The sequence below is a fragment of the Petaurus breviceps genome, unplaced genomic scaffold, assembly GCF_028583685.1.
Source record: "Petaurus breviceps papuanus isolate PSGF00001 unplaced genomic scaffold, PetGlider_PUasm1.0 38, whole genome shotgun sequence".
Lineage (NCBI taxonomy): Eukaryota > Metazoa > Chordata > Mammalia > Diprotodontia > Petauridae > Petaurus > Petaurus breviceps.
Window position 1 is genome coordinate 63,581,178 of NW_027186304.1, and position 7,673 is coordinate 63,588,850.

The following is a 7,673-nucleotide window of genomic DNA, read 5'->3' on the forward strand; positions in this document are numbered from 1 at the left end:
TAACTCCTTCAGCATTTGTAATTTTCCTTTTTAGTCATATTAGCCAATTTAATGGGTATGAGATGATTTTTTAATATGCATTTTAGTGTTGTTTTAATTTGTGTCTCTCTAATTATTAGTAGTTTAGAGCATTTTATATGGCTATTTATTGATTGGATCTCTTCTCATAAAAACTGCCTATTTATACCTTTTGATCATTTATTAATTGGAGCTTCCCTCACATTTATTGCCCATTTGCCTTTGGAATTTTACAAATTAGTTCCTTTTTCTTTCCTGTTTTTATCTGGTTATTCATACCTCTACCCCTTTTTGTTCTCTCAGTCAAATAGAATGCTCCTTTTCCTCCTTTCCTTCAACTGTATTTTTATTAAATTTCACTTTTTTTACCTCTGCCTTTCTAGAGAGGATTTATTTTCCTTACTCTCTTCATTGTCTATCCTCCCTTTTTATCTACTCTAGACCCTTATCCCCTGATTCATAGTCTCTATATTTATCTAGTCCAGGGGTGGGGAACCTATGGCCTTGAGGCCTTTTATGAAGGATAAGGGGATTTGTACTATGAAGTATGGATTCAGTCAAAGGACTGCCCTTGAGGACCTAGAGGGCTACATGTAGCCTTGAGCCACAGGTTCCCCACCACTGATCTAGTGCCTCTCTATTCTCTACATTTCTTGTAGAATCAAAACTTTGAATGCATCTATTCTGGGTTTCTAAGCAGTTTCTGTCATTACCCTGGAGAACTTGCCCTCAGTTTCCCCTTTTACCTTTTGTCTCAGTTTTAGAAATATACTGATTCCTGCAGGGTGATAGAGAGGACATACACCCATGGCAGGACCCATGCCCCAATTTTGCAGCCCACCACTTGGCCTTTGCCCTTTGGTCACCAATTCTTCCCCATTTTCTTCAAAATCTACACCCTCACCCATGTCAACTTCCTCATCCACCAGTTTTCCCAGGGTAGCTCTGATTCCTGCCCTCCTGAGTCAGGACAACTGTTCTTTCCAAGTACCAAATCCCCTAGACAATACCCAGTGAAAAGTCCCCACCTCCCTTCACAGAACATCTCTCTTCATTTACAAGAGCATTTATCAGTGATACTCCCCTCTGCCACTACAACAAGTCCTCCCTTTCCTCCCTCCTTCAATTACTCTTCATGGTCTCTCATCTACTGTCCTGAAAGCTTTTTACCTGAGAGACCATCAGAGTAACCTTTGCCTTATTACTAGCCCTTAAGTTGACCAGGACATAGCACACCCTCTCCTCTGTCTATTTCCCCCACCTCTAAGCCCTTTCCTTACATTCTGTAATTTACACTCACAAAATAACCCCCAAACAAACAAAAACAAAATGCTGATTCAAGTATTAGCAGGGTATGGAGAGGATCAGTCCATGATGGCCTAGGCCCACTTCTCCATGATTACCTTCACCTGTCTTCAGTCTTCATCCCTTTTTTCTTTTGCACATTTAAGAATTATCTTAAATGGTTTCTTTGCTACCACTCTTGATACTGCTGACCTTGGCTTGATGCATTTATTCTCTGTCTTGAATTTCTGTTGTGTGGGTTTTTTGAGAAAGCAAACATTCTCTTCCTGGAGTCTTGTTTTCTTTCTAAGAATGCTTTGAATACTTATTTATTATTGAACATCTATCTTTTTTCATTTATGGTTATGCTCAGATTTGCAGGGTAGGTCATCTTGGGCTGCATTTTGAGCTCCATTGCTCTTCGAACATATCTCCTGAAATTTCTGGTAGGTGAGGAATAAATAGTCTGTGGTATTTGAATTTCCTTTCCTTTGTATTTGGAAGTCTTTCTCCTAGTTGCTTAGAGAATTCATTTTTCTCCATGGAATTGTTAAATTTAACCACTATGTGTCTTAGAATGTTCAGCCTTTTTTTTTTTTGCCTTTTGGAGGGCAATTGGGGTTAAGTTAACTTGCCCAAGGTTACACGGCTAATTTTTGTGTGTGTGTGGGTGTTAAGTGTCTGAGGTCAGCCTTTTTTTTGGCAGGGGGGAGAAGAGGGAGAAAATCTATGGATTATTTTATTGACACTATTTTCTGTGTTCAGAAATTCTGAGCAGTTTCCTTGTACTGTTTCTTTTATTCTTGTTTCAGGATTTTTAGACTTATTATGTTCTTTTGGACCACTTATACTTCTTAAGATATCTCTACATGTTCTGTCTTTGAGATCAATATGCTTTTCTTGTAGGAAGTCTATGTGTTTTAAAATGTTATTGTTTTTTGCTTCTCTTCTTCTAGATTGGCCTTCATCTCTCTGTATTTGCTTTCTCAATCATGTGTTCTCTTTTGTTTCTTTGCTGAGATTTGCCACCATAGATTTTTAAAATATTTTGCCAATTATTTCTGCTGTTCAGGTCATAGTTTATGCACTAACAGATCTCATTTCTTTAAACAATTCAAGAATAATGCCTTTTGGTTTCATGTTTTCAAAATCTACAGGAGCCTTATCTGGTGCTGAATTATGTTCCTTTGTTTACGATATTTATTCCTAGATGCCTGAACTTGTTTACCAGATCTAGAGGCTATCTTTCCTTCTGCTATTAGTTTCTTCCCTGTTGGTTCATCTATTTATCTTAAAGGCCTTTGAGTTTTCTTCCTCCTAAGATCTTTGGTAATTTCTGTCTTGTTTTCCTCTCTTACCTTCTGACTTCCTCTCCTCTCCTTGTTGTCTCTCTGGGGTCGGAATCTCAAAGAATCTCAACCATCTCCCACACTAGGCAATTCATGATTCACCAGCCTCAGTCTTTGCCCCAACTGACTTTTGGGGTGAGGGAACAGAACCGACTCCAGTTGAATGATGGGTTCTTTCCCTCAGTCTTATTGGGTTGCCTTATAGTGCCCCACACATGGTATCCTATCTCATTCTCACTGTTCCTTAGTTCTCTAGCTCAGCAGTAGAGAATGCTGTCATGCTGCTGCTATTGAAGCCTAAGTGAATTTCTGTAGTTTGGAGTTTGGATCTCAGTGGCATATAGTTGAGCCCTATTACGAGCCCAAATACGTGTCCTGCCCCATTCCCTCTGTTCCGCTGCTCTCCTGCTGAGCTCTGTTGCAATATAGAATGCTTCTGTGGTGCTGGCTATCAGAGGCTCAGCAAATTTCTGCAATTTGGAGTTTGGATCTCCAAAGCACTGGAGTGGGGGGTGGGATTAAGGTGTGGAGTTTCATTCTATGTAAGCCCCTAGGTTAGGTCCACTTGTGTAGTTTTGCTGCTGGGAGGTAGAGTAAGAGAGTGCTGAGTAAGTACAAGTTAGGTATTAGTCCATGGAGTTTTTACCTTTTTTGGTAAAGAATGTCAGGTTTTATGGCTTGCTTGATACAAATACGAATGGGAAGCTCGAATATACTCCCTTTCTTTTCTTGTGCTTCAGTGGTGATATTGGTGAGTGACATACATGCTATCTCGGAAAATGTAACTTTTCTTTAAAAATAACCACACTTTTACTAGGCAACATAGGGGAAAGAAAAAAAAATAGAAAAGCATAGAAATGTACAAGTTTGTAGGGGAGAGATTATTTTATTCTAAACTCCATCATAGATTTGTTTGACTAGCACAGTTTATGGGACACTCACCCATACTCCTTTCCTTCACTTATGTTGGAGGAAGAGGTGTGCTGGTAAATATTTAAGGACCGGTCTGTGTGTGGTGGTAGGATGGGGGCATGCTTAATAAACTTTTAAATTCAGTCCACATTGTCAACATTTTCTCAATATGTTTTCTAAGTATAGAATATAAAAAGAATAAGTCCTAATTTGTAGCATTTGCCAATGTCTAAGGTGTAAATGCTCACATCGAAAACTCAACAACAAGCTCAGCACACCCTTGTTTGGATGTTAAATTAAGTTACTCCAACTTCTAGCTTGAGGCAGGTTTGTATTGTCACTACTCTATGGTCTTGTGTAATCCTCTATCTCCTCTAAAATCTTGTTCCTGGGTTTATTATATTTTGTGCAATACTTCCAAGTCTTCTCTGGCCCTCAGCCCCATAGTGGACTTCTTTTGTGAAGTCATAAGACTGAGATTTCTTCTCATTATATCCTTTTAACCTTCTACCTATAAGCTAATTACCACAGTAATAGGGACCTCTACACTTCATTCCATGACAAGGGTGGAGAAATACAATTCTTATGAAGTGATTGATCCATTTATGGAAAAATTGCCCTCCAAAAGTTGCACAGACAGAAGAAATAGGTTTCAAAAGATTCAAACAAGTTCATGAACTGATACCAAGAGAAGCTGCAATATGCCTTATCTTTAACACTGAAATCAGGGATAAAAACCATGCCATCCCATGGGGCATCCCTTGGGGCCACTGTTGGCAAAAGAAAACTGGGCTACATGAATTATGGTTCTGACAAAGAAGTGCAGTTCCTCCGTGTGTATGGCATAAGTATTTGAGAACCTCATCTAGAACAAAATATTCTTCCAAAAGAAGCACTAGGTCCTCAGTAGTCTATTGTGGATTCCTATTTGCACCTAGCACAATACAGGTCATTTGCTTTGTCTTTGAATATACTCTGTCACTTGGGAGTCAGTAACCTAAGAGATAATTTCTTTCCCTAAGTGCCTTTGCAGTAGTTAAGCCTAGTAGGAACAATTTGAGCAAGACTCTTTAGATTTGAACTTGATGGGGGAGGTGCAGCAAAGAAGGGGAAATTTTCTTTTCCATCTGTGTTTTCCATCAAAGAACTCTGCTATGCTATCAGGGCTCAATATTAAAGATGAAGTTTTTTTTTTTTTGTCTGACATTTTCAAGTGGTTAACAATATTTAGCTTCCTTCAGAATTGTTCTTTGCTCACCATATTCATCATTAGGTTCTTTTGCTTGTATTGTATTGGGCATATTAATTTAATTTGGTTTTGTGCCTGTAGAATATAATCTCAGATATTTCTCCAAATAGTTCCATTAAAAAGAATAGGTGAGGAATCAAAGGAAGGTTAAAAAGCAAGGTCATGAGCATGTCAGCCTGAGAGTGAATGACAGTTTGTGTTCAGTGAATGGAACTGATTCCATTCCAACTATCCAAGCAAGTTGATACATCTTTGGCATAATGTGGTTTAGGTGGCTCTTTCTATAAGTAGAAAAAAAAAATGGTCATTCCTAAGGAACTTAAATGATCCTCTTATTCAAGTCACAAATTAACTCTGCTATTTCCAGTGCCACTTGAGACTGCTTTGATGACTAGTGCAAAAGTTGGTGGGAAAGTAGTTACAGGGAAAATGTCGTGCTTTTTTCCTCTAGAAGGAAATGAATATAACTAATGCTCTCTCTTGAAAATCGTGTCACCTCACTTCCATTTCTGCTCTTTGCAATCTGAGTCACTTCATGACAATAAAAATTATACTCCCTACACATTTGCAAAAGTTAAATGATGCAAACCAATAAGTAAGTTTACTTTCGGGAAAGGTGATGGTGGGGCATATTTCTTTACTGGACCTTTTAGAATATTTCGTACTCTAGAGTTATTATCATTGTTATTGTTGTCGTTTTCCTGTGACAGTGACTTAAACTGATCCAGGGTTGAGTCCTTTTTGAAGTGATAGGAACATTTACTTATTCCACGGCTTCTGTCTCTTTAAGAGAAAAAAAAAATTAAATGGGTGGAGAAGGTGGTTGAAGCTCTTTCAATTTAACCACTTCCAGATGTTCTGGTTCTAAGGGAAGCCCTCCTACAGGCTCAGAGTCCTGCCCTACCAGTCTGATCTTCTACTAGCTGCCAGACCTGCAGCGCTTCACCACCTGCTGAGACAAAGTGTAAAACCCTGTCGCTCGGGCCAGTCACCCAGAGCAGTTCCCGGGCAGGGCAGCTGTAGTAAGAGGCATGAAATAGCCACTGGGGTACAGTGCTTCAGTCGAGTGGCTTCAGCCTAAAAGAGAAGAGGTAGTGTACCGAGATCGATCATGCTTTTCTTTGGAGCTCTCTGCTCTCGGACCCCTACCACCCCTTCCCTACTAAACACCCAAACCCGCATTTAACCCCTGATACCAGTTCTCTGTTCTTGAAAAACCTCTGAGAGCAAACAGTTCTCCTACCCTCAAAGGAATAGCTCGAGTTCCACCCCCAAGATCCCCTTCTAGGGGACCTTGTCCCGCCTTTCTCCTCCCCTCCCCTACTTCTGATCCTGTCCAGGCTCTCGGATTTTGCCTTATGCAAGAGCAGCGATTCCCGGCAACAGGAAAGGTCCTTATCCACCTGCTCACCCCAGGAACGGAACACACACATGCATACATATATACACATACACGCGCGCGCACGCTAACACACAGTACAGAAACACACAGTGACCTGCTCGCGACTAGAGATCCTTCACTATACTCCGCCAGGTCAAAATCTCTCTCCCATCCCTAGTATGGTTCAAAACGCTACCTGCAACCCGCTTTCCAGGTACCAAGAGCCTAGTGATGAATACAAAAGAGATAGGACTTTCTTCCCTCGCCCACAAATGCACAAGCTGCTCTTCCACAATTCTCTTTTCCTCTCTCGGGTTTGATGCAGGGGACCCCTCCCTTCACCTCTTTCTTCTCCCCTTCCCCTGTTTCTAGCAAATCTACCAACCTCTTCCAAGATCTCTACAAACAAGAGGGAATAGACAGTGTTGGCCCTACACACCTTAGCCTCTCTGGGATGAGGAAGGTCCCACTTCTCCACCCTTTTTTCCTCCTCCTTCTGCTCTGGGGGGCCCTCCTTCCCCCTCCCCCTTTCGTACAGGGCTGGGAGCGGCAGCAGCTGGGAGAGAAGGGATGAGGTCATCCTCTCACTCGGAGTCAGCTGGTGGAGGAGAGAAAGAGGGAGGGAGAGAGAGGGGAGGAATGTACAGGTCCGAGGACCGCCGCCGCGGCTGCTGCTGCTGCTGGCGGCGGCGGCGGCTCGGACAGCAGCAGCAACCGGGAAAAGAGGGAGAAGAAGAAGAAAAAGAAGAAGGGGACTGGAAAGGGAGGGATAGGAAGGTTGGCTTGCTGTAGGCAGCCAGGCGGCGCTCCAGCTGGCGGAAGGGGAGCTGCTAGCCCCAGCCCAGATCCTACCTACCCAGCCAGCCAGTCAGCTAGGAAATCAGGGAGTGGAGCAGCAGCAGCAGCAGCAGTAGCAGAGGAAAAGGCGGAGGGAGGGAGTAAAGAAGGAAAGGGAGGGGAAGGAAGGAGGGGAAAGAGAAGAGAGAAAAAGGAGGTGGCTGGAGGAGGAGACAGCAGGGGGAAAAGGTGTCAGATAAAGGAGGGTTTTTCTCTGGTTTTAAGGCATCATGGCCGCTAAGTCAGACGGGAGGCTGAAAATGAAGAAGGGCAGCGACGTGGCGTTCACCCCGCTGCAGAATTCGGACCACTCGGGCTCGGTGCAAGGATTGGCTCCGGGTTTGCCGTCGGGGTCTGGAGCTGAGGACGAGGAGGCGGCCGGGGGCGGCTGCTGTACGGACGGTGGTGGTAGCGGCTGCTCCCGGTGCTGCTGCTGCGGCGGCGGCAGCAGTAGCTCGGGCGGCGGCTCGGGGGTCTCTGGCGGCGGCGGTGGGGGGGGCTCCTCCTCGCTGTGCCTGCGTCTAGGCAGGGAGCAGCAACGCTATTCGCTATGGGACTGCCTCTGGATCCTGGCCGCTGTGGCTGTGTACTTCGCGGATGTGGGTACAGACATCTGGCTGGCCGTGGACTACTACCTGAGGGG